Raw genomic sequence first — 27,555 nt, forward strand, 5'->3', positions numbered from 1 at the left:
ATTGCAAAATCATAGAACATTCCTGTAGAGGAGGGAAGTTTAGAACAATGCAGCTGATATGTTCAGAATTCAAAGATTCAAAGTACATTTATTGTCAAAGTACATACACCGTATACAACCCTGAAATCTGTCTTCCCACAGACAGCCACAAAACAAAGAAAAACCTGGAACCCGTTCAAAGAAAAACATGAACTCCATTTTCCACCCCCCCCACCCCCCGCCTCCAACCATATGCAAGAACAAAAACAAATGGCAAAAAAAGGGGGAAAAAAGTGAAAAACACAGAATATAAAACTCAAAATTGAAGGCATAGTCAGTTCAGCTCAGCTCATTTCAGTCTAGCTCTGGCAGCTTCAATAGAGCAGATCAGGATAAACTGATTTTACTACTAATCATTCAAAGGGTCCAAGAAGAAATGAGAAGAAAATGTTTTAAATATTCAGCTGATATAATTTTTTGTTTCGCAACTCAAACCTCTCCTTTCAGCTATAGTTTCCAAACATGCCAAACTAACCAGGGTTTGGAAATAATTAACTAACTTGCTTTAAAAATGATTAGGAGGGAATGAATATCGATTATCTGTAGTTTACTGCATTGAGGAGTATCGGAAGTGGAGTGAATGGTGACTTTTGTAATGATATTGTAAATGTGATGGAAAGGAAATATTTGTAGATTGTTGTGGTTAGAAAAAGGAGACTAATCGGGCTGATCAAAGGGTGTGCATAGGTAATTTGGGATAAATAGCATCCTATTCTTGTCTTTTGTCCTTGTCTTAACAGACCCAGTTTTTTTTTAGGAAAGATAGTACATTTAATATTGCTAAAGGTCATTTATTTATTTATAATGGGCACTAATTTAGGCTTCTCTTTGGTCAAGTGGGGGGTTGCTGATGGCATGTAGGGTCAAGAATAGAGGGAAAAAAGAGAACTTCCCCGCCCTTTCATGATTTTGTTTTCTCTTGAGATTATTTTTACTTTTCATCGTTATATCCTCTGATCACTTTAACATTTAATTTTTTTTTAGTGTTTTACTTGTCATAGTTAATTCCAATTGCTTAATCAGGCAAATTGATAATGAAAACCTAAGATGCCCAATCTGTCACATATTATTCCATTGTTGCAACTGCGACCATATTTTATACTTTGAATCAAAGTCTCCATTAATAGTAGTTTGCAGACTCAGAGAATATATGCACATTACACAGTTAAGAGCAATGCATTCATCTTTCCATTTCTCTTAGGAGAAGGGACAACTCACAGACTTCAACCAAAGCTTGTCCCTTGTAAAAGAAATAACAATGCTCATTTATTGTAGAAAAAATATAGTGAACTACTACTGTAGGCCTCAGAGGGTTAATCTGGTTCTTGTGGACAATCCATCCTGCTCCTAAATGCAGTGACAAATAACCATTATTCTTTCATTCTGCACAGATAATCGAGGCAATTTAAAGACTTTAGTCGGCATAAGTGAATCCATTAATCCTTTAGGATTTCACGATAAGTGGTGACTGTAAAATAGTGCTAATGCCACAGTAGAGGAGGGAAAAAATTAATAATTAGCAGGTTAACAATTATCCAGTGACTACCAAATTGCTTTCACATGCAGCGGTGTAGGTAAATTGTACCATATAAAAAGGTCAAAGACTATCAGGGTTACTGAATTAACAATAGAAATGCTAAAGTCATTATTGCAATTACTATAAGTTATTATTGTGTTCAATAATATGAAAAATATATTTATTTATACTCTCTAAGAAATATCTAAGTGGTGTCACCATTCTTTTTTGCCTATCATTTCATGGGTTGAAGTGTGAATGCCTAGACATCCATGATGAAAAAAAATTCTGATTCCCCATTTTGACTTAACGCTCTGTTTTTGAATTAAGCTAACATGCCTACAATTTACTTACATCATTTTAATTTAAATGGATGTAAACCCCAAAACATTAGTGGCTCTTTTTAAAATCTCTGTTCCAATATTCTTCCCATCAGTAATCAAACATTGATTCTGAAGTCACATTGTTGTCTTTTAACCTTTCAAACTTTCATGGGGAATGTTAGTTATATATCATGAAAATGTCTTACCTCAATAAGCGTGCTGCATCAGAATAAGCAGGATTTGATTAACTACCTACGGACTGTAATGTGCTGATTGATTTTTGAGCCCAAGGCCATATCCCTGCTTGTAATGAAATACCAGTTTATATTTTTGTAAAACAGCACACACAAAATATTGGACAAACTCAGCAGGTCAGGTAGCATCTATGGAAAAGAATAAGGAGTAAGCATTACAGTCTGGGTCTCAAACATCAAATGTTTATTCAATTCCATAGATTCTGCCTATCCAGCTGAGTTCTTCTATCATTCTGTATGTGTTACTCTGGATTTCCAACATTTGTAGAATCTCTTGTTTTTGTTAATATTTTTAATTGTTAGTTCTATACTGCCTCATATACATAGTGCCCATTTTGAGCAGCAATGAAGGTCCTCCATCTCTGGTGATGCTCAGCGCCATGTCAGTAGCTTCTTCTTGGATATCAGTACTGACAGTCATCTAATTTCCAGGTGGAAATGCAGGAATACCATTGCACTCAGGTGGAGAAGGAATTTTCTTTGCTATTTTTGTAAGAATTTTGTTTTACCAGTCAGGGTTGTTCGCCCTGCGCTCAACCCTTGAACTTGATGTACTGGAGGACCACTCTTAGTCTGGCCTCTACCCTTTGACCTGTTTGGCATGGGTGACACTACCAAGAGCCAAAGCATAAAGCCCTGACTCCAGCCAACATAGCCCTTTGGGTCATTGAGACATGCAAGCCTCCAAACCCTAAGGCAAGGTTGTGGTCCTTCACTGTAAAGCACAGTAAATGGAAAGGAAATCTAATGGAATAAATGTAAAAAATGTTTAAACATTATAATTCAATCTCAGCTTCCACTGAGCTTCATCACGGTTTCTCCAGTAGACATCTTCAAGTTTCCATTATTTCTAACAATTTGCTGGGCTTCTCTAATTGAATAAATGCTCATCTTTTTATTTGCTTTAAGGGTTGAGCTGAGCATCAACCATCTTGGGTATTAAGGGTGTTTTGAGGAGTCCAATTTGGCATTGGAGAGTCATGTTCAGAGTAGTACCAAGCTTGAAAACAGGCAGAGAAGATTTAAAGAACTTTCCCAGCATTCTAGGACCCAAGTAATAGAGATGAGATGGGCAGCTAGGCCTTCATTCCTTGTACAGTAGAAGACACAGGGGTGACCTTGTAGAGATATAAAAACTGAGGTGTACAGATAGAGTGAATGCATGTAGTCTTTTTCCCTGGGAAAGGGAATCAAAACTAGAGGGCAAAGGTTTAAGGTGAGAAGGAAAAGATTTAATTGGGACCTGAGAGACAACTTCCTCACACAGAGGGTGGTGCATATATGGTATGAGCTGTGAGAGAATGTGATTGAGACATATACAATTGCAACATTTTAAATATATATAGACAGGACATGCTTAGATGGATATAGGCTAAATGCAAGATAATGGGAGTAACTTATATGTCATCTTGACATGGATGATTTGGGTGGAAGGCCCTCTTTCTGTGCTACATTATTCTACTATTCTATTATTATGACGCAAGTTGCTCCAAAGATGAAACAGGGAAGCATTATCCGAACAGTAGTCAGCCTAAGAGCTAGCAACTTAGTCAGTTAGTATACCATATTGATTTAATGCAAGCATTGCCATTTTGAAGCTACAGATGCAACTCATACTTTTTCTTAACCCTGTGTGAAGTGAACGCCACAACATCATTCTATCAGGGAGCAGTTGCTGTGGTTTCAGAAATTTTCTGGGAATGGGGTGACAGACCCTGATGAGTAATTGACTGAGCAATTGTCCTCATGGTGGAACAGTTGTCCTCGGAATTTGTTGGATTGAAAATCCTTCCTCTGAAATACAACAGGAGGGAATGAGCTGTTGAACGTAAGGCAAAGGGCACAATTAATCTTCAATGGGGACCACAGCTCCCTAGAATGCTGGTGGACATTCACTTACCAGGAACTCACCTTGAAGAATTGCACGGATAGGTGAAGAGGTAGAATGTCAACCTTGTTTCACCTATTGGCCTGCAGCTGTAGATTTCAGAAGCATGTGAGACACAATGTCTCGAGTATTACTGAAAGATGACAGAGCATTTGTGCTGCGGAAAATTCAAGAGAGAAAAGTTAAACAGCTGTGAGGTAGTATTGCAGCTCTACATAACACTGCTCAGATCACCCTAGGAATATCGTGTTTAGTTCTGGCCATTTCGTTATAGAAAGGGTGTGGAAGCTTTACAGAGGCTGCAGTGGAAATTTACCTGGATGCTGCTTGGAACAAAGAGCATGTCTTATGAGGATAGCTTGTGTGAGCTAAGGCTTCCAATTAAGATGGCACTACTGAATGTGTGCAACAGCTCTCTGGTAGTCAAAAAGCTAAGAAATCTGACCAAAAGTATCACTAGAAATATCCTTTATACAATAAATTGGATTATATTATTGCTGCAAACAGGGAAAGGGTGAGTGATGGCGAGGCAAGTTTGGGGGATGACCCGAGAAGCTGTATTGCAGAACCACTGCAGATGGAGTTCCGATGCCCATACAGCTGGCACAAGAGCGAGGTTCGATCACTCTGAATGCTGAAAGGAGAAGCCAAGCCTGGGCAGAGAAGTTCTGTCTCTCAGTCAATTGGCCTGGGTGTGAGGTTGGATTGCTCTGGGCACTGAGCTGATTTGAAGTGTTTGAGAGCAGCTTCAGACTGGCTGATGAAATCTGGGCCCAGAGTAAGTCACTGGACAGCATGCTCCAGGCCCAGAGCCTTTCATTGTAGCAGTGCCTGGATCCCAGTGCATGGTACAATTTGCAGTTTAGACAATTTAAATGCTGGCCAAGATTGGAGGCTGGAGCCTATTTCACTTGGTGTCCAAGATGTGCAGTCTTCTCTCCAGAATGTGGAGCCTTTTGCTGTTCCGTTATTGGGTTAATTTAAATACCAGCCCAGACAGACTGAAAAGGCAGAGTGTCAGTCAGGATAAGATCTGATTTCACTCTTCCTCCATGTCAATCACCTTCTTGGCTCTGAGGCTATGAAGACTGCCTAGTTGTTTTGCTCCATGCTTGATAATATGATGAACTGATAAGCAAGGCTTTGGGCCTACTCCGTGTTGCTCCAGAGTTCAGATCTGAGGTCTCAGTTTTGGTCAGGAATGCTGTTTCTCGGTTCACTTCTTCGCATGATTTGTATTTTTTTTTCTTTATCTTGCGCATCAGGTGTTGGTCTTTTATTTTCATTCTTTTTTTCTTTAATTGGGTTCTTTTGGATGTCTTGCTTTGTGGCTTTCTTGCTGTGAGCAAGCAAATCTCAAAGCTGTATAATTTATGCATTCTTTGATAATAAATGGACGTGAATCTTGAATCTTGAATCTTTTCTCTTTGGATCAAAGAGAGATTAAAGGTGACTTGATATCAGTGTACAAGATGATAAGAGACATTGATTGAGTAGTCAGCCAGAGACTTTGTTCAAGGGTGGAAATGGTTAATATATGAGGGGTCATAATTTTAGGGTAATTGGAGGAAAGTAGAGGGAGAAATGTCAGAGTTAAATTATTTTATACAGAGAGTAGTGGGTGCATGGGATACCCTGGCAGAATCAGGTACATTAGGGGCATTTAAGAAACTCATAGATATGCACAAGAATGACAGAAAAATGAAGGGCTATGCAGGAGGAAAGGTTAATCTTAGAGTAGATTTAAAGGTTGGCAAAGTGTCATGAGCTGAATGGTCTATGTTGTACTCTAATGTTCTATGTCTATGTTGTTAGAATGAGGCCAGGTTTGGACATTACGCAGCTTGTGAAGTGTAGCGGGGGAAAGATCATCAATCATAGTGGGCCGAAGAGTATACCTTGCCAGAAAGGAATGTAAGGGGCTTTTGTCAATGAGTAAAATTGAAGGCAAGTGTTGGGTTCCCTAGCTGCCTAGCCTCCTTTCTCACCTGAATCCACTTATCACGTGCTAGCTTTTGCTCCTCCCATTCCCGCTACTTTTTATGCTTGGTATCTCCCCTCAATCATTCAGTCAAGATGAAGGGCCTCAATCCAAAATGAAGGCTATCCACTGCTTTTCACAGGTAATGCCTGACCCCCTGAGATTCTCCAGAATTTTACGTGTTGTTCCCGATTCCAGCGTCTGCTGTCCCTTTGGTCTCCATAATGCATCCTAAATTTCAGGTCAATGAGTGAAGTGACTGAATCTCCAAAAGAATGTTGCATTAAATTTTTATGCCTGTTTCAGACATCCAGGTAATGTTAGAACAGCACAACAATTGGTCAGATTTCTGTGAATATGCATGTGATTCTTTCCAGGCATTTGCAGCATCTCACAATTTGCTTTCTACCACTGTAGAAGGAATCTCACTGATATATCTATTTTTTGAGTTCTAAGTACTTTTCTCATGACACTTTGTTTTTCTCTCTGCAGGTATTGCCTACCATGCTGAACATCTTCAACATTTTATATTTTTATTTCTGATCTCCAAAAATGGCTGCATTTTACTTTTCAGTACATTTTAATTCTCTCATGCTAGAGATCAGGTAACTGAAAAAAAACATTTACTTTTGTTAGGATTGACAGTTTTCTTGGCGTGCAGGGTGTCACTGACTGCATGGATGCTTTTTGAAGTAGGCGAAATGTAATTGAAACCATTCTTAATAAAAGTTACTTACAGTTTGGATGTAGTTTAAAAAAGATATATTTAACTAACACCTGGAATCGGTGGGTTGTTTTATGATGAAAAGTTGAATATACAAGGCTACCTTCGCTAAAGTTTAGAAGAGTGAGAGGACTTGCCTGATACATATAAGATCCTAAAGCCACACAAAAGACTGCAGATGCTAGAATTTGGAGAAGCACATAAAGTGCTGGAGGAACATTTATGGAGAGAAATGAAATTTGAAGTTTCGGATCGTAACCCTTCATCTGGACAAATGAAATGCCTTGACCCAATTGTTGACTGTCCATTTACTGTGCAGATGCACGCTAACCTGCTAAGTTCCTGTACCTGTACTGACTTGACAGGACATACTGCATACTGAGGGTTTTCTTCTTCTGGTGGGAGAACCTGTAATTGTTTGAAAATAAGGCTCTACTCAGAAATCATGAAACTTTAGAAAATTCATAGAGCCATACAGAATGGAAACAGACCCATTAAGTCCAATTTTACACTTATCCTACCCAAACCCAATTAATGCTCCTAACATTACCATCAACTATCCCTGGATTCTGTCCTTCATTCACACACTAAGGCTAATTTACAGTGGCAGTGGCAGACAATTGCATGCAGAGACTGGATCACTGATGCACCATCAATAACTCACACTGAGACGTAGGCGAGATATCGGCTTTTATTGACTGGAAGAAGGAACCAGGAGTGAGTGTCTATCATACAAGGTCCTGGAGACTGAGGCCGAGTGTCAGGCCGCAGGTCTCCTTTATACAGGGGCCTGTGGGAGGAGCCACAGGAGCAGTCAGCAGGGGCGTGTCCCGACAGGCACATAGTTCACCACATTCACCCCCCCTTCGTTTGAAAAAGTCCTCATGTAGCGAAGGTTCTTACAAGTCAAGCCGATCAGGCGGTCGAATCTGTCGCTGCGATCTACGTAGCACCGGCTGTGACCCCATAGGTGCCGGCAACATTGGCGATTGCACAGGGGACGGGGGTTGCGCGTGTTCTTGCCCACTAGGCGCCGGTGATCCCTCATGCATGTGCGAGGCGCCTGGTATAAACGCGTACGAAACGCCCGGTATACAAGTGTCGTGAGGAGTCTGTGTAGGGCCTGGTGCGTACGGTGTCACCTCTGGTGCAGGGTTCACAGTTACCGGAGAGCCTTCAGGGTAGTGGTCTGCTGCACCTGCGGGTGCCAGGTCGCGGATGGAGACCGTGTCCTCCCGCCCATCAGGTAAGACCACGTAAGCATACTGGGGGTTCGCATGGAGAAGGTGAACCCTCTCCACCAGCGGGGAGTATTTATTGCTCCTCACATGTTTCCGGAGCAGCACTGGCCCCGGGGACGTCAGCCAAACTGGTAGGGTGGTCCCAGTGACAGACTTCCTGGGAAAAGAGAATAGGCGTTCGTGAGGGGTGGCATTGGTGGACGTACATAACAGAGAGCGGATAGAGTGCAGTGCCTCAGGGAGGACCTCCTGCCATCGAGAGACCGGCAACCCTTTGGACTTAAGGGCTAAAAGTGTGGCCTTCCACACTGTGGCATTCTCCCGCTCTACCTGGCCATTACCCCGGGGATTATAACTCGTGGTCCGACTGGTAGCAATGCCCCTAGCTAGCAAGTACTGGCGCAGCTCCTCACTCATAAAGGAGGACCCTCTATCACTGTGGATATAGCAGGGATACCCGAACAGAGTGAAGAGCTGGCGCAGGGCTTTTATGACGGACGTGGCAGTGGTGTCGGGGCAGGGGATGGCAAAGGGGAACCGTGAGAACTCGTCAATAACACTGAGAAAATAGACATTGCGGTCAGTGGAGGGAAGGGGGCCCTTAAAGTCAACACTCAGGCGTTCAAAAGGGCGGGTGGCCTTGACAAGTTGTGCCGTGTCAGGACAGTAGAAGTGCGGTTTGCACTCGGCACAAATTTGGCAGTCCCTGGTCATCGTCCTGATGTCCTCCAGGGAGTACGGCAGGTTCCGAGCTTTCACAAAATGGTAAAATCGGGTGACCCCCGGATGGCAAAGTTGTGCATGAAGGGCGTACAGCTGGTCGAGCTGTGTGCTAGCACATGTTCCCCGGGATAGGGCATCAGGGGGCTCATTGAGTCTGCCAGGCCGGTACAGGATATCATAGGTGTAGGTGGAGAGTTCTATCCTCCACCGCAAAATCTTATAATTTTTGATCTTGCCCCGCTGTTGGTTGCTGAACAGGAACGCAACCGAGCGCTGGTCGGTCAGCACAATGAATCTTTTGCCAGCAAGATAGTGCCTCCAGTGCCTAACAGCCTCCACTATGGCCTGGGCTTCTTTCTCCACCGCGGAGTGCCGAATTTCAGAGCCTTGGAGGGTGCGAGAAAAGAATGCTACTGGTCTGCCTTCCTGATTAAGGGTAGCAGCCAGAGCGAAATCGGAGGCATCACACTCCACTTGGAAGGGAGCGGTCTCGTCCACTGCATGCATCGTAGCTTTGGCAATGTCCGCTTTAATGCAGTTGAAGGCCGCGCAGGCCTCAGCAGAGAGGGGAAACGAGGTAGACTTGACCAGGGGGCGAGCCTTGTCTGCGTAGACGGTGTTCACCGGCCGCAGGTACTGTCGTTTGAGGGCGTCCAGTGCCCCTTCGTAGGTCGGCAGGTCCCGGATAAAGGAGTAAACTTTGGGGGTTACCCTCGAGAGTAGGATTCTGTGCATAACGGCGGGTTCAGTCGCACGAAGCTCCGCCAAGTACGATTGGAAGCATGCAAGCCAGTGTTCAAAAGCGAGAGCTGCGTCAGGGTCTTGAGGGTCCAAATCCAACCGGTCCGGACGCAAAACGGGTTCCATGTTTTAAAACTTCCAGTCAATAAAATTGATGCACCATCAATAACTCACACTGAGACGGAGGCGAGATATCGGCTTTTATTGACTGGAAGAAGGAACCAGGAGTGAGTGTCTATCATACAAGGTCCTGGAGACTGAGGCCGAGTGTCAGGCCGCAGGTCTCCTTTATACAGGGGCCTGTGGGAGGAGCCACAGGAGCAGTCAGCAGGGGCGTGTCCCGACAGGCACATAGTTCACCACAATCACCTAGGGTAAATGCTTGTGATCACAGGGAAGAATGAGCAAACTCCACACACAAAGCATCCAAGGTCGGGATAGAACTCAGTCTATGGTTTTGAGAGGCAGTGGCTTTATTGGCTGCACCACTATGCCTTTCCCAAGGGGACAGTGGAAGATGAGTCCTTGTCTTGATAAGCAAGTTGTGAATAACTAACACAGGCACGTCACTTGTTTCTCTCGCTCTATGTACAAAATCCATTCATAACCCTTCAGTAAATGAATCAGCCCACACCTGAAGGTAATCAGATGTGGACAACGTTCAGGCACTCTCATTCACATTGGTGCCACAGAAGGCCAGACAATATCATCTAAACTTTCAAAGGCATTACCATTGATGATTTCTGTACCAAAACATCCTTGTTATTATCACTGACCAAACACTTAACTGTAACAGGCACATAGATAGAGTGTTTACAGGGGCAGGTCCACTTCTGACACCTAAAGCCTATCCAACATCTACATGCCAGTAGTCAGAAACATGACAGAATGTGCTCAACTTGCCTGGACAAGTGCACAACTTCAACGTTATTCATTAACAAACAGCTGACATGATCAGTACTCCTTCCAACTCTTTAAAAATGTACTCCTTCTATCAACTGGCATACAATAATTGCAATCGTGTATATCTACAAAATGCTCTGCAGTCATTCACTTAAGTTATTCTGAAAAAAAAAGCAAAATCTATTACCTTTATCACCAAGGAGAACAAGGACAGCAGGAATGTCACCAGCTGCACATTTCCCTCCAAGCTGTACACTATCCTGACTGGGAAATAAATTGTCATTTCTTCATTGCTTCCCCACCTGTACAACACTGTGAGACTATCTTCATTGGGAAACTGTTACCATTCACCATTCTCTTCTCAAGAACGAATAGAAGCCAGCATTAAATCTTGACCTCACCAACAACAGTCAGATCATGAGAAATGAATAAATAGAAAAAAGCATTTGAACATTTTTGTAAGGTTCTAGCCATCTCTTCTAATATCACCTCCTTTAGTTTGGTGACCCACTTTTGTCTGATTATGTCTCTGTAAAGCCCAGGGGAAATTTCTTACAATTTTATTGTCATGCATAAATGCATTCCTTTTAATTACTGATATTTGGGTTGTGTCCGAGGCAGTCAGGTATAACCTCCAGAATAAATAAAGTTTAAAAAAAACAGATTTTGTAAATAATATGATAATACTTATAAAATGGCTCCCCATTAAAATCATGGCCATTGATTGAGAAGAGACCAGAACACAAGATTACCTGCTGCAAAAGAAATTTGGTGCTAAGAAATACTGTGATGAAACATAGGACAAAAAAATAGGCCATGAAAGTTAACTAAAGACTAAGTAAAACACCTGTAAAAGAAAAGGCATCTTAAATAAATAGTATTCCAGATTTCTTAATCCTTTTTCAAATAATTCAAAAATAGCATTCAACTTGGAAAGTATGAGAGTACTTAACATATTTAGAATGTAATGATTAGAATTCTCTAGCAAAACAGCAGCATCTGGAGATGTCTACAAAGGATATGAAATCTGACGTATCTTTCTATAACACCCTGTTTAGAAACCAGTTCAAAAGGATTTCTGGCTCCCTGAAGTTGTGATATCATTAGTGCTATTCAATATTGTGCATATTAAAGACAGCAAACCAGTTAGCAAAAAAAAATTGCAGTTTTAAATTCATCTTTTTAAACATCTTATAGAGCATTTGAAAAGGTTGGAAGAAATTCAATGAGAACAGATATTTATTATTAAAAAAAACATTTTATTTTAAAATTCTCTCTATTTTAAAATAGTTATTCATGGAAATACTGCATTCACATGTAAAATCTGAAATTAATTGTTAGAAGAATAGGTAAGCTATATCTGTACCTTTAAATCTTACTTACAATCTACATAGCACGACATAACATGTTAGGGATATTTTAACTCACAACTGCTTTGTAAATAACTTAGGTTTGGGTCAATTTCCCTTGATTCTATTGGAAAGGTTTACATTAAACACAGCATGTGGAGGATGACTGAATCACTGACCTCAACTCTGGGATTTCCACAGTGAACCACGAATGCATGAAAATTCTAGTTTATGCCAGTTTTAAAGAAAAAAATGATGGCAAAGCACAATAGTTTTGCTTCTTTCTCTAGCAGAAAACCCTGATTGGTGACACTTCCATTTACCCACTTACCTCATTTAATTTTCCTTTATGCATTACCACTAGGCAAAAGAAAACATTTAACTGTTCATTTAGCTTTCATACCAATCAGTGAAAGTGCTTTATCTAAATGTCTTTTATTTGTCATTAATGAAGATTAAGAAGAACGTAATTCATTTCAATTACACATAATATTTGCATGTTTCTTTAAATAGAGCCAGATTACTTTAAGTCATGTTAGTATTCGTGAATTTTGTCTGTTTATCATCAATTGTGTCACCTCATTATGATGTTCTGTGTGTTATTTGTTTATTTTTTATTGTTATATGATTTGCTCGTTTCACATGCTTTGGGTGTTTAATGGTCTTTGTGGTGTGTGTGTGTGTGTTTTTTAGTGGGTTCTACTGTGTATCTTTGTTTTGTGGCTGCCTGCAGGAAGATGAATCTCAAGGTTGTATATGGTATGCATACTTTGAAAATAAATAAACTTTGAACTTTGAACTTATGAGGAATAAGGCAGAGCCAGAGAGGGAGCTAATAGAGTTACTGCTTCATAGCTCTAGGCACCTGGGTTCAATCCAAACCTACGGTGCTGTATGTATGCACACTGCATATTCCTTTATCCTCTGGATGCTGTGATTTTCTTCCATATATTGGTAAGTTATTGATCACCGTACATTGCGCTTTGTGTGCAGGACAGGAAGTGGGATCCTGAGAGGGAGAATAAAACTGGGTTTAACGTAAGTGACTGTCTATTACATAAGTTGTAGGGTTACTTCTGTGCAATATGTATCATTGAGCCCATGAGGTCAGCACGAGATGGAAATTGGCATTGCAGATATACCGGACACTTCTGAAGATCCGCTACCATCTAAGTGATGAGGCTCCCCCTCACTTCAATCCTAAATGGTCCACCCCTTAAAGATCATGGTCTGCAGTTCTATACTCTTAAGATAGGCAAACGTTCTCCTGTACATATGATAAGGTATAAAATGGATTCAGTCACATTTATGCACCCTAAAATGTTATATATTTTACCATTTGTGTAATCTTCACTGTATATTCCCACACACTGAACATCCCAGACACTGAATACAACACTCATTATATTTCTCTACCCATTATGCACTCGATCTATTTTTAACCATACACATAGTAATAATCATTGTGAAACTTGCTCATAGTTGCCTAAGTCATTTTACCTATCAGTCATTATACAATCCATCCATTGTTCCACTCATCCATTATGTAGCCTTTGCATTGGTCTCCACACAAGTTATACCATTGTACCTTAGGGTTGCTCTGCAGCATGTCTAATTGGTGAAAAAAGTTGAAACGATACAATCTGTTGGGGGAACTCAGTGGGTCAAGCAGCATCTATGGGAGAAAAGCAGTTGTTAACATTTCACAAAATGCTGGAGGAACTCAGCATCCATCGAAATAAATAAATAGTCGATGTTTCAGGATGAGACCCTTCTGAGTCTAGTTGCATGAATGCTGCCTGACCTGCTGAGCTCCTTCAGCACTTTTTTTCATGAGTTGCTATGGATTTCCAGCATCTTCAGAATTTCTCATATTGACATTTCAATTCAAAACCCTGAATCAGAATAACTTCTACCCTCCCACTGATGCTGCTCGGTCTGCTGAATCCAGCCAGCAAATTGTTTGTAACTCCATATTCTAACATCTGCAATCTCTTCCTCCTCCAAAGCTGAAAAGTTGTTTTGCAGGCTTAATTCTAAACAGTTGTATGATAATAACGTGAGTAAGTGAAGATAAAATTATTTTATTCACAACCTCTGCTTGGAAATTGAAATAAACATAAATTGAACCTCTGTCTTCCACTAGTAAAAATTAGACTAGGTCCAAATAAATTTTACCCTCAGTTGATCCCAGCATTAACATTCAATACTGTAGATAATATACAGGTAATTCTGAAGTGCATTAAGTGAAGCAGAGAGAATTGTTTAGATCTGCACTGCTGGCACCTCTACAATTTAGTTCAATAGACTGGGACAACCTGACCTTCCGTTTAGTACAATGATGTGATTAGAGAGTTGAGGTTTAGTTTTGAAGCAAGTTCTGTAGAAGGAACAGATTGTTATAAATTAATAGAGTGAAATGAAATATACTTGTGAAAGAAATGGAAAATCCCATTTAGTTCATCGAGAAATATTTAGTATGAAAACTGGGAGTATATCAAATAGTGTAAAGAAAATCAATAGTGTAAATCTTCCTTTTAATCTTCACTTCCTTTATTACTGACCTCCTTCTATTTAGTGAGCCTAGTCCTACCTATTCACCTGCTTATCACTTTTCATAATTATACACATCTATTAAGTTGCCTCAACTCCACTCTCCTTCCACTTTCCGATGATTTGCAGGTTGGTATGCTAATTGGCCACTGTGAATTGCTTCTGGTGTCTCTATGAGTGGTCGAACCTGGGAGGAGTTAAAGGAATTGAAAGAATAAAATTGGGATTAATGTTGGATTAGTGTCAATGGGGGTTTGATGAGTGATGTAGCCTTCCACAGATTACAGGCATGGAATTTATTTCCCTGCTGCCCCAGCTGAAGTAGTTAGAGACCCTCTGTTTCATGTTCAGAGGTTCAAAGGTCAAATTAAACTTATTATCAAAGTACAAACTACCAGGGCACCCAGGAATGTGAGGGGGACAGCCCGCAGGTGTTGCCACACATTCCAGCACCAAGAGAGCATGCCCACATATTGTATAGAGTACAACCTCCAGCCTAATATACTTTGCTGCTGAAGTTGCTGAATGCTGTTCAAACCATTCAATGGTTACATCACCGAATTGCCAAGGTAGAAGTAGGATATGGAGCTTTTTGCATTTACTTGATGAACCCAACTAATGGTGTGTGGATTTTGGAACTATGATTATCCTTAAGCTTACTCATTGGGGGATATGTGTGTTCCTTTGTTAGAAAGACATCTTCCCTAATTATTCCCGAAGTGTGAAGATCTCCTCGAGGTTCTGTTCCTTGTCTCTCAAAAAATAAACCCTATTCTGCCCTCCAGTTGGATCTTGTTTGACTCAAAACTCATCAGTCCCCATCTTCTGCCACATTGGACTTTCAACACCATCATATCCCTGTGTTCACACTGACTTTCAGCAGTTGTGTGGCTCCTAGAATCCTGGTTCAGTCAGTCTGTGAGGTTAGTTGTCCTGGGAGCAAGAGGCAGGTCACTGGCATCGAAGGTGAGATTGTCCAAATGAACTCTGGATAGTCTTGTTGTTGTGAATGGAAACTCAAAGATATTTGGAACAGTGAACAGAAGAATAATTATCACAAATGCTTCTGCTAATGAAATGTTCAGCTATAGGATAAATTATCTGGCACAAAATTGCAGCTAAAAGAGCGTCTGACTGATATAAGAACAAATAGCACTGCAGCAGTTAGTGCCGATATCACGCAGCTCCAGATTTGACCCTGACCTTGAAGGCAATCAGAGTGGAGTATGCATAATTTCTTTGCGATGGTTTGCATTTTCTCTGGGTGCTCTGGTTTCAACCCACAACTCAGAGATGTTGTGGTACATTAATTGGTCACTGTGTTGTACCCCTTAGCATTGACTAACAGCAAAAATAACGAAGGAGAGTTGAAATGAATGCACAAGGGGGAACCATTTGCAGGAGTACGGGGAGATTAAGAGGAAGGAATAAAAGAAATTGTGGGATCCAGTTGAGTAGCCTCATTCTGTGTCATTATGAAGGATGTCACCTTCATGGAATTTATCTTCAATTGAAAGAATCAACACCATGGGTTTAATTTCAGTGGGTATAAACCAAATGTTAGACATAGTTATTTCAAATTTCTTTCTTCACTATTTCAGCATGAAGGCATTAGCCCTGTAATTTTTGAGTATTCTTCTGTACTTTGTTCATTACCTTGGCAGAGAGTTGCTATGGATGGAGGCAACTACAGTGAAACAGTTGTAAACATCTTTTTTTGAAAACTGAAGCTGTTTTCCTGAGTTCTCTGCTAGCCCTACACCAGAGTTAATGTAAAACAGCAGGACTGATAGAACTCTAGGGGAATCAAACTATCAAAAATAGCATCATGTTCACGGCATTATCTATCAACTTACTTTTTCATAGATTTATATAATTGGTTCAAAATTATTCTCCTATCTCGCCGGGATGTTTCAGATTAACTTTAACTTTCTGATGGTGTGACCTTGAAGATGCAACCATTAACCATTGAGGAAAAGGAAAACCAGTGACTTACATACTTTCGAAATCTCCAAGATGTACTAAGCACTGGACAATTAATGACTTTCTTTCGAAGTGCCGTCCCTGTGGCTTTGTTGGAATGTGATCCAGTTCATTTATATACAGTAAGGTCCCACAGTGTATTAAGATAATTGAATAATTAGTAATTTGTATATATTAATTAAAGGATAAATTCTGGTCAACAGAAGAACATCTTTCTTCTTCAAAAGTTCCTGTAATGTTTTGACATAGAATTAAACAGAGAGATGGGACCTCAATATTCCAATTCACCTGCAGTACAGCGTGGTTGGTAATGCAGAACATCTTCAGTACTGCTCTGTAGTGTTAGTATAGATCACGTGCCCTAGTCCCAATGGTGAATTTGACCCCATAATTTGTCCAAGTTCAGCTGAGCCAAACCAGAATCTCTTGAATAAGATATGACTAACCGTTAAACAAGGGCTGTGGACTATATAGTGCATTCAAAGGTTCACTAATGTTTCTATTTACACCATATGTACAATGAGAGTTCTTCTCTAATGTTACCCAAGCAAAGGTCATGGAAGAGTTAGCACTTAGTGATATAATAGCTTTGCAGAATATAATGCAACCTATAAATAGATTATGGAAATAATTTCAATTTGTGAACACTGGTGCTCTTTATAGAATTGGTCCAGCTTCATTAATAGTTTATATTAATGCCATAACTATTCACAGGTGAATTTTATATTCATTTCAGTAAGCTTTTCTTAAATAAGGTTTAAGGAATTCAGCCCAATCACTAATAGCACTCAGAACACAAGACAGTGAAGGGGAAATCTGGATACATTATTACTCATCTCCTGGAACTTGATGACAGATTATTGTTTTACTGGAAGACCTTTCATGGATTGAATTCCTGATCTAATGACAGACATTAATTGAGATGTGGGGGATATCAGGCTCTAGAAGCCAATAATGTTAAAAATATGACCTGCAATGACACCTAAAATTTGTGCATACATGTTTCTAATAATTGGTGGTCTTGTTTTGTGATACCCTGCTAATTCTTATGAGATGTCACAATAATTAATGTACTGTGAAAAATCATCCCTTTATTGAAAGTTTTATCTGCTAAGGTGTCATCAACAGGATGCATGATAACATCAGATCATCTCCCTCTGCATCTTTTAAATACATCAGCTCCTTTTCTGCAAAGGAGAAGGGCAGCAGAAAGCCTTACTTTCAGGGACTGTTCATCTCGTGTTCTCGATATTTATTATTTATTTATTACTATTATTTCTTTTAGTATTTGTGGAATTTGTGCACATTGGTTGTCTGCTCTGTTGGTGTGTCTTACATTGATACTATTACAGCTATTGAGTGTGCCTGCAAGGAAATAAATGGCAAAATATATGTACTTTGATAATAAATTTACTTTGCACTTTGAGAAACATAGAAAAACCAAGAACAGAAGTTCCTCTCCAAGGTGCACATCGTGCTACCTTGAATACAATCATAGCTGTTCCCTCATTTTCACTGCCACCTTTCTTATTTGCAAGGTATATTCACCAAAACACAAAGATTGTGGATTATGAAACATTTTAGGAAAAGAATTAGGTTTCACATTCATCACACTTCATTCCACTCACTTGTTTGAGTTGAACGAATTCCTTATCCTACATAATAGTCTTTTTTTTTACTTTGAAAATACATAATAATAATTTTTGAACATCAGACAATTAGTGGTATCTATTAGTGCAAAATTTGACATAATGCCTTTTCAACAGCATGGAGTAAGCACCTCTATTCACAAATCTCTATTTTTTGTTGTCACTTAAAACCTATATGTCCACAGCTCTCAGATATTTTTTTTCTATTGTTAACAAGGGAGATTACAATTCAGACTGGCAGAAAATATTGATGCTGACATTTGTGAACAACAGTGTTATACTATTGGACTTCAGATTGAAGTATAACCTCTACAGCAGTCTGCACTCTGAGATGTTATCAGAATACTCGCTGACTCTCAGGACAATATCATCACGCCAAGTGTATGGTCTGTAACCGCAAGTATAAAGGCAAAGAAAACAATAATTCACTTTGTGGATTACTTTTTTAAATTCACTTACGGGATGTGGGCATCATCAGCTAACCCAACATTTATTGCCTATCCCTAGATGCCCTTGAGAAGGTGGAGAAGAGCTGCCTTCTTAAACCGTTGCAGTCCCTGGGGTGTAGGTACACCCACAGTGCTATTGGGGGGGGGGGGGCGTTCCATGATTTTAACCCAGCCAGCGACAATGAAGGCACGGTGATACGTTTCCAAGTCAGGATGGTGAGTGACTTGGAGGGGGATTTCCAAGTGGTGGTGTTCCCAGATATCTGCAGTTCTCATCCTTCTAGATGGTAGATGTTGTGGGTCTGGAAAGCACACACGGAACACTTCTTAGTTTAACCAATTTGTACTTTGTGCTGGTCGCATTTTTATAGCTTTAATGTTAAGAGAGACCTTTTGAATTTTGTGAAGGTGTTTTTTTGAAATATTCAGTTAGTTTTAGGCTTCATGATTGAGAGATCTTTACTCGGCTGCACCTATTTTCAAAACATAACCACCATTCACCACATATCTGTCCTAGATGAAAAGCTATTCTTGCAGAGCCTGTTATTTTTGACGGTCTTCTCAATGGAATTCATATACATTACACCTCCAACGCATATACAGTACATGACTGTTGTGCTTGGGAGTCCTCAAATAAGACCAGGGTTTTATAATTGAACTTTCAATAAATGAAGCAAGATATATACCTATGTGTCAATGATATAGCATTAAAAATTGTAGTGACAAAGATAGGCACTGTTTGACCCGTCAAACCTATGCGGTCTGCTAGTAATGCAATCTTCAGTCCCATTGATTCCATCTTTACCCAAAGCTCTGCTAATCATTCTCTCTCAAGTAATGTCTGATTTCTCATTGATGGCAGCCATTAATTCTGTTTCAAGCATCCTTAAAGACAACAGATTTCAAATTAAAATTCTTCTCTGCTTAAGAAATAGGAATCCTCAAATATCCTTTGGTCCTTTTGCCCCAAATTTGGTCTTGGAACCATCCATAAATAAGAATAGCTTCTCTACGTCATTTCTTAACCATTCATGAATATGTACAACCTCTGTCAACTTGCCTCTGAATCCTGTGATCACCAAGGAGAACACAGCATCTTCTTCAATCTAAATCTCAGGATGTTTTTTCATGTTTTCATAGTTCACAGTTTCAGAAAGTTTCCATACACAATAATTGGCCCATGATTAGTGCAGGGGTTCCCAACCTGAGGTCCATGGCATAAAAAAGATTGGAAACCCCTGGTTTAGCGTGTTACATTTGCAATTGTCCAGATGAATATGAAACAGAACATTCAAAGGCGAGATAGTGTTCTCCTTGTCTGCGAAACCAAATCATATTACAATTTGTTCTCAAAGTTAGCCTGTTCAGTGTCTGAATAAACGAGTTGCAAGAGTTAATGTCACTGCACAATCTAACTACATCATTTGTGGCTCAGTTCATTGAACCTTGCTGTCTGAGCCAATAAGCTACTGGTTCACTTTCCCCTCTAGAGACTCAATTCCTACTGATCCTCCAGATTTGTACTAAAAGGACTGCATTGCCAATGATTTTGTTTCTCAGCTAAGGCACTAAAGCAAACTACATCTGCCTTCTCAACTGCATGTTTAAACTTCATATGCAGTATATGACAAAAAACTGACTTCAAGTTCTCTTCTCCTTGCGGCAAACACGTGTCCCTCAAATTATGTTTGTAGGAAGTTTTTCTCAGTTATTATCTCACAGCTTTTCTGTGGGAACTTGCTTGCTGTGGTATTTCCAACATTTTGAGAGTGAGTGCAGATCAAAAGCATCTTGTGTGAAAATGTTTTGAGATACACCCCTGATCTGCAGCAACATTTATAGATTTGTACTTAGAAAAAAAAATGTAATTTGCACTTGTAATTGGGGCATCACCTATAATAACATGGCAGTATCACATGAACTAGGAAAATTATGAAGGATGAGCACCTATGTTTAGCGAATACTCTTTATAAATCTTCCTCCACAGATTTGCTACAGACTGTAGTTGCCGTTAGTTATTATTAGATTATAAAACATATTAATGTGGGGGAAATGATTGGCAAAAGCTGATAGAACACATCAATCCAAGCTACATGTATTTCCTTTGTGGATAGGTTACCAGAGTGTAAAGGTGTTTATGGAGTGATTTTTGTCACTATAGTGATATAAATATGTTTCTGCAGCCCACTGCTATGTAGTAAGTCCAATCGCATCCATCCAACAGATAAGTAATAAAGAGAGGAATTGCACTGAAGATGTGCTTCAATGGATTATGGTTTTGGTTTCACATCAGCCTTTAACAACCTTTGGTACAGTGAGTAGCATTCTCAGGTTAAAACACGACTTCAGAGCCAAACACTTAATCTAGGCTGGCACTCCAGTTTAGTCAGGGGTGCTGTACTGTCTGAGGCATTGTCTTCCAGAGGTAATGCTAAACTGAGGCATGTACTGTCCCTCAGGTAGACCTTGAATCTTGAATCACAATTTCAAACAGGGCAGTAAATTTATCTCTTTTCCTGACAATTGTTTATTTCCCAATGAATGTCATTCCTGTTGATGTGAGCTACTTTATGCAAATTGATTCCCCCAATGGCTAAAGAACTTAGAAGAAATGTCAACAGGAATTATCTTAACTATCAAAGCAGTGATTTGTTTGCAAATTTTCAGTGAAGTTAGCAGAATATGGTCCAATTGTCATAAAAACTCAAAAAATCATTAATATTCTCCAAGAAAGGAACAGATCTTTCTTACCTGGTCTCACTTCCATGCAACTTACTCAGTCACATTTCCACAAGATAACCCACCATCATCTTGTTTTGCTAACAAGTGATACTGGATATGTTCACATAACAAACAAAAAATCTCACCAAATAGTATTCACTATTCAATTTTCTATATTACTTTAAATTCAAATGTGCTTTTCTTTCTGTGAGTTCCTCTCATGATCCATAACCTACAATTAGATTGGTCTGAACTGGGGAATCAAGCCCAATTTTAATTAAATTACTATGCATAAATTAACTTTCAATTCAATGTTTCAAATCCCTGTTCTCCATTACATTGTACCTATTTTACATACAATATTCTGAAAGATACATTAGCCCTATTATGTTATGAAAATTAATTGGATTTGTCAATAAAAACAGACCTCTTTACATTGAAATTTGGTCCTATTTAATTTAACAGATATATTTTAGTTTTATATTGTTCACACTCCACCTTTCACTCTCTAGTTGATCAAACTGACAGAGTATTTTTTTTAAAGTTGTGTTTGGGTTGAACATTACAAATTTCTCTGTCATCTCACCAGATAAATGAGTTAGATAAAGCCAAGAATTGGAGCAACTAATTTATTAAAATGTTTTACAGGTTTCTTCCTAATTGGACTTCCATTACCCAATTTTTTTCAAATGGGGTCTGCAAACATTTGAAATAATTTTATTTAATTCATAGACCTCTAGAGCAAATCATTTAGTGAAGACAAACAAAAAAACAAGTCCTGCATTTGTTTTTGAAACAGTGAACTTACAACCCTCCTGCCTGCATTTTTGGACAAGTTACTTTAGATGACTGTTAGAAAGATCTGCTCAATGTTCTTGTCCCTGTGGTTGTATAAGGATACAGCATGCACAAATTGGATCACATTCAAAATAACTGCAATAGTAAAGTAACATTCTTATTGCTACCATGCTTGGGAGTAATATGTATCATAGAACATAGAACAGTACAGCACATAAACAGGCCCTTCAGTCTACAATATTATACCAAACCAGCTGAAAAGCAAATCAAAAATACCCCCAGAAACTAATCACTCCTACCTACACTATATTCATGTCCCTCCATCTTCCTCACATTCATGTGTCTATCTGAACGCCTCTAACATATTTGCTTCTACCACCATACCAGGCATCCATCACTCTTTGAGTAAAAGAACTTAGCCCTCGCAACACACACAAAATGCTTGTGGAACACAGCAGGCCAGGCAGCATCTATAGGGAGAAGCGCTGTCGACGTTTCGGGCCGAGACCCTTTGTCAGGACTAACTGAAAGGAAAGATAGTAAGAGATTTGAAAGTAGTGGGGGGAGGAGAAAATGCAAAAAGATAGAAGACCAGAGGGGGTGGGGTGAAGCTGAGAGCCAGAAAGGTGATTGGCAAAAGGGATATAGAGCTCCCTAGGCCTCCCGTCCCATGATCCTTTCCCTTCTCCAATTTGTCCCTTGTATCCCTTTTGTCAATTACCTTTCCAGCTCTCAGCTTCACCCCACGCTCTCCGGTCTTCTCCAATCATTTCAGATTTCCCCTTCCCCCTCCTACTTTCAAATCTCTTACTATCTTTTCTTTCATTTAGTCCTGACAAAGGGTCTCAGCCCGTAATGTTGACAATGCTTCTCCCTATAGATGCTGCCTGGCCTGCTGCATTTCACCAGCATTTTGTGTGTGTTGCTGGAATTTCCAGCATCTGCAGATTTCCTCACGTTAGCCCTCGTATCCACTTTGCGGCTACCCCTTCTCACCTTCAATGCATGCCCTCTGGTATTAGATATTTCAACCATGGGAAACAGATACTCCTTGTCTCCTCTATCTGTGCCTCTCATAATTGTATAAACCTCTCAGAACTCCCCTCAGTCTACACTGCTCCAGAGAAAATAACTCAAACTTATCCAGCCTCTCATGAATGCACAAGCCCTCTAAACCATGCAGTATCCTGGTAAACTTCTTTGGCACCCTCTCCAAAGCCTGAACATCCTTCCTATAGTGGCATGACCAGATATGTATGCAATATTCTAGAGGTGGCCTAACCAGAGTTTTATTAAGTTACAATATAACCTCTTGACTTTTGAACTTAATGCCTTGACTAATAAAAGCAGGAATTCTATAAATCTTCTTAACTACCTTATCAACCTGTGTAACCTTTCAAGGAGCAATAAACTTGTATCCAAAGATCTTTCTGCTCAGCAACACCATTTGCCCTACCAAGGTACAACAGCTCACATTAACTGGGTTAAATTTTGGCTGCCATTTCCCTGCCCATATCTGCAACTGTTCTATATCCTTTACTAGTCTTCTACACTATCCACAACCCCATTAATCTTGGTATCATCCACAGACTTATTAACCCACTCACTTACCTTTTCAAAGATAATAATTTCATTCCCTTTGGAAGATGCAGAATGATGAAATCCATGTTTGAGTCAATGGATGAATTATGTTCATATACTAGAATTGATACAATTGTTGAAGGAAAATAGAACTATGGAAACAAATAATTCTGAATCAGCACATCTGACACACATCTGAGAATAGCATTCTTAAAAATGAAAATTAATTTGAACATACTAAACAGTTTACTCGTTAGAATGACACAGATGGTTATCTTTCTGAGGAAATAATTTCTTTTAAAATGAAAAGGATTTCAAAATACGAGCCATTATGATCCTTGGCCTCAAAAGAAACATTATAATACTAATGGCCTCTTCAAGGCCTTGTAAAGAGGTAGATAGAAACATAGAAAACCTACAGCACAATAGAGGCCATTCAGCCCTGAAAGCTGTGCTGAACATGTCCCTGCCTTAGAACTACCTAGGCTTTGCACATAGCCCTCTATTTTTCTAAGCTCCATGTAGTCATCCAGGAGTCTCTTAAAAGACCCTATCGTTTCTGCTTCCACCGCTGCCACCGGCAGCCCATTCCACACACTCACCACTCTCTGCATAAAAACTTACCCCTGACATCTCCTCTGTACCTACTTCCAAGCACCTTAAAACTCTGCCCTCTTGTGCTAGCCATTTCAGTCCAGGTACAATTAGCCAAAACTGACCAAGCTGCTTCTTTCAGTACAAGGCTGCCTTCTGTCACAATGTTGCTTAAAGCAGCATGAAAAATTGCAGAAACCTGAATTATGCCATTTATACTTTAAAATATTATGAACTTTTACAGTGAAAAAGCCTGGCGCAAATGTAAGTCACTCTGTGGTAGGAAATGCATTAGTTGTAGTTTTGTGCCCTTTGCTCAGTACTCTCTGAGACCTGACATTTTGGACAGAGAAATCAATTCCTGTTTACCTGACGTCAGTGATGAACTCAATCAACAAGCAGTTCATCTGAAAGCAATAGAGCTTGGCATTTGTTTGTATTCTGGATGCCAATCCAGGCCATGGGTTGGTTCATTAACTGAGTGGTGGCTGAATACATGCCAGTACTTGCCTGTGACTAGAGTGGTAAGTTAATCTCTGCATTTTTATATGTAAGCACTGTCAAAAAAAATTCAATCTCTGTTCAAATCTTCTGTTTTCAATGAATATGGTGGGCAAAAGGAATGACTCATAAGTATAATTTTTGAGTTCCATATATAATGCTAAACAGATAAACAAATTGGGTTTGGTAGAATTTTATAGCGAAGTTGCTTCGTGCCTTCCACCTTTGACACCTGAGTTCAAACCAAGGTCACGTTAATGGGATAAGAATTCTCTCTGCCTGCTGCATTGCAAGAAATGAATCCTACAGCACAAAACTGACCTAATTTGGCACTAATTGGCAATGTCGCTCAGTGAGGTCACAGAATGATCGGGGCGGGGAATGTTAAAATGTCACACTTCACAATAGGAGGTGCTCATTTGAGCGTGGGATGGGGCGTGTTGTCGGTGTTGTGTGGAAGCATCTTTCCTCTAACTCTAGCTGTGCTGTGGGGTGTGGGGAGCTTGGGCAGTGCGTTCATTCTGTTCCCCAGCTTTGTGATCTATTGTGTCGATGAACACACATAAAGGTTCGAAAAGGATTTAAATCAACATTGACTTTCAGGGAGAAATTATCAATAGTGAGCCCCTGTGGTAAGAAAACATGCTCACTGCAAACATACGTTGGAAAGGGCAGGTGAAAGTGTTTCTCCATTCATTTGAAGAAACATGTAGAAAATCTACCGATTACAATGAAGCTAATTTCTACATGTGGGCGGCATGGTAACGTAGTGGTTAGCGCAATGCTTGACAGTACAGGTGACAAATGTTCCTTTCCTGCGACTGTCTTTAAGGAATTTGTATGTTCCCCCCATGACAGCATGTGCTTCCTCTGGGTGCTCCCTTTCCTCCCACAGTACAAAGACATACTGATTGGTAGGATAATTTGTCATTATAAATTATCCCATGATTAGGCTAGGATTAAATCGGGGGGGGGGGGGGGGCGGATTGTTGGGTGATGTGGATCAAAGGGCCAGAAGGGTCTATCTCGATAAATAGGTCAATGAATGCATCTGGCAGCTTTCTATCACTTTGCTAGTTCTGAAATGGTTTGAATACATTTTCAAGCAGAAAATACTGTAGAATCAACCTACTACTGATATCCAATAATTTACTGCTGAGTCCTCCAACATGCAGGCCTCTCTGAAAATCACTCCAATTTGAGGATAGTTTGAAAGCAGAGCTGTTTCCTACTCTCTTATGCAATCCACAGCACCTTATCAGTCATCAGCAATGTTCTGAAGCTTACTGCTTCAAGTGCATTATCAAAAGTATCCTCATCTAATGATGAGAAATAAAAGTTTCAGTCGTGGTTGTTTGAGCTCAATTGTATTGATCCAGCTACCCAGGAATAATAGCAAGATCCGATTAACATTTATAGACAGCATGGTTCTTGATGAGAAACAACTGCTTGATCAACAATAGATACACCTTTCAAATGGAGTGAAAGGTTCCATTTTTTTGTAATGCTTACCAAGTCAAAAACCTGACAGAGTGAGCCACTGGTTTAGTTCTGTAAAAAAAAAAGCAGCTCATAGATATGAAACTATGGTAATCCTGATAAAGGAAAACACTCAGAAATTTTGAAACAATTTGAAAGCGATTTACTCTGAACCCTAGCAAAAGCCCTGGGCACACGATAATCAGATCCTGCCTGCAGTTATTACATTTGATGTGACCAGCTGAAACTAGACTGAGCAAATGGTAAAACTGGCCAGCCTGTCGTGTTCTATTTCTCCGAGTCCAGGCTCCAGTCTGCAGGTGTTTCTTTGCACTGAAACTCCCCGGGGTCTTCTCCTCTTTGGCAGACTCCACTAAACCTACAGTGATTTGATTTGGATCCTATTACCAACACTTTACCTCTGATATTTCCGTGATAACGGCTGATTGGAGTCGATTATGGTACTGGGAGAAAGTTAATATGTTGTCAAGAAACAGTTGTAGCAGCAATGAGGGGAAAATATAAGTTTGGGTGGGAGGTAATATGAGGGGCAACCACAGGAGTATAATTTGTGGTCACTGGAAGATCATTCTATACGAGTCTATAGCCTGTTTAAAGTGAAGTAAAGCTTCAGAATTTAATCTATTAAACAGATGGTAAAAATATCAGTGCTTTTTGATATTACTTAATGTATAATTGGACTTATGTTGATGTTAGAATCTTAATTGATATGTCCTTTAATGTTCAAGCTATGCTTTGTGGTAATGCACATTTAATACAAAAAAAGAAAGTTAACACCTTGTAGGAACGATGGAATTTGCATTCACATTAAAAAAAACTTCAAAATGCATATTTTCCATAGGCTTCCATATATATCCAAGTGACAAAGTTTTTCTTTTTCAATTTACCACCTTAGATATATTCAAGGGTCTTCCTTGACCCTCAAGGGAATCTGCTGTTTAGTGCCCAGTGGATTATGGGCTTTGGTGAAATAATGTGACCAATTGTATTTGATGCTCCAATACTCTCCAATTCTTTGCAGAAAGCTAACTCTAAAATAATTCTGTTTATCCACTGTAAGGCACTATTTAAACAAAAGAAAAACGGAAGGAGACTCATTTAATGCAGCTCTGTGAAAATTTGATGAATGGCGGCCTTAATAAAGGACTAACTACATTTAATTATAAGTTTGAGTTTTGACAGCATTCAGTGGAATACGAAACCTCCGGCTTGAGGATAAAAGAAAATCACTTGACAAATATGGCAATGAATTTGACATTCACAGTTGAATCAATTAAAGCCACTGAAGCTAGCCATATGTGCAGTCAGTGGATCGGTACAGGAAGAATGAATTCAAACAATAATGAATGTCAGGCCCGGCTTCCATATTCCTTCAAGGTATCGTTTGATGTTTTGCAAGCTAATTAAACTTTGGGATACGTATATCCAAACAGAAGCCCAAAATTGAGTGGAAGGAAATAGAGGTAAAGAAAATGTTAGTTCAAATAGATAATAATGACAGGGAATGTAACTGGTGAAACATCTGGAAAGGAAAAGACTATTGA

Source organism: Hypanus sabinus, chromosome 28, assembly GCF_030144855.1.
Source record: "Hypanus sabinus isolate sHypSab1 chromosome 28, sHypSab1.hap1, whole genome shotgun sequence".
Taxonomy (NCBI): Eukaryota; Metazoa; Chordata; class Chondrichthyes; order Myliobatiformes; family Dasyatidae; genus Hypanus; species Hypanus sabinus.